Below are 1,529 nucleotides of genomic sequence, written 5' to 3'. Positions count from 1 at the left end.
ACAAAAACTGTTCGCCAGGAGCTTCACATCGTCATCGCTACAAGAACTGGAGATTGTTTTAGCTGAAGAATGGACAAAAATTCCTTTGGAAGCAATACAAACCTTGTACGAGTCCATACTTCGTAGAATTCAAGGTGTAATTATTGCCAAAGGCGGTCCTATCCCATATTAAAATAAATTTGTTTGAAATTTTAAGGTGTTTCCAATATTTTGTCGAACCCCTGTATGTGTATATATATATATATATATATATATATATATACGTTTATGTATTGATATGTATGTGAGTGTTTGTATATCTCTATCTCTCTGTGTGTGTATGTACATATCTATCTACATCTATATCTATCCATCCATCCATCTCTCTTTATCTATCCTCTCTCTCTCTCTCTCTATCTCTCTTTCTCTCTCTCTCTCTCTCTCTCTCTCTCTCTCTCTCTCTCTCTCTCTCTCTCTCTCTCTCTCTCTCTCTCTTTCTATCATATTGGGGCATATTTTTGCATTGGTGCAAGAGTGTGGTCAAACAAGGTCTGATATTTTACAATGGTGTTGGATTGTGATGATGTATGTGTATGTTTATGTATTCAATTTTGTGTAAAGAACAGCTTTATACTATTCCCCATGTCTGTAATAATCAAATCTATAATTTCAAATGTTGTGACATTTTAATATATGAGCTCATATTTGCCTTTTTTGACACTCCTCCAAACATTTATTAGAAATCATACTTATTATTAATGTATTGATGCAGGCGGCGAGCTGGCATAACCGATAGTACGCCGAGCAAAGCACTTGGCAGCTCTCTGTCAGTCATTATGTTCTGAGTTCTGAGGCTGGCTTTGCTTTTCATCTCGCAGTTGATAAGATAAGTACCAGCTGCGTACTGGAGTCGATATAATCGACTGGTCCCCTCTCCCAAAATTTCAGACCTTGTGCCTATAGAAGAATGGATTAATTTTACGACGCAGGCGACATTATTATCCCAGAAGCGTCGAAACTGTGATGATTTTTTGATATAGGAGGATGAGCGTGTTCACATATTTTGTACGTTTTCACGTTCTTAATTCAAACCCCGCTGAGGTCGACTTTTACCATTATCCTTTCGGGGTCGATAAAATAAGTACCAGTAGAGAACACTCGTGTCAATGTAATCGACTTACCCATCCACCAAAATTTCAGGCGTTGCGGCTATAGTAGAAAGGATTGTTAATTTAGCGATGGATAGCGGAGCACCCAGAATAGCTCAGATTATTTAATTCTGAACCTGTATTTCAACAAGCCATTTTATCAATATCCCATGATTATCCCGTTCTTTAATATGAATCGTAAAGACGTGGGCCAATGGAGCACCGCCTTTAGTCGAGCAAATCGACCCCAGGAATTATTCTTTGGAAGCCTAGTACTTATTCTATCGGTCTCTTATGCCGAACCGCTAAGTTACGGGGACGTAAACACACCACCATCGGTTGTCAAGCGATGCTGGGGGGAACAAAAACAGACACACAAACATATACACACATACATACATA

The sequence above is a fragment of the Octopus bimaculoides genome, chromosome 1, assembly GCF_001194135.2.
Source record: "Octopus bimaculoides isolate UCB-OBI-ISO-001 chromosome 1, ASM119413v2, whole genome shotgun sequence".
Classification (NCBI taxonomy): Eukaryota; Metazoa; Mollusca; class Cephalopoda; order Octopoda; family Octopodidae; genus Octopus; species Octopus bimaculoides.
Note: the sequence above shows the minus strand (reverse complement) of the source record.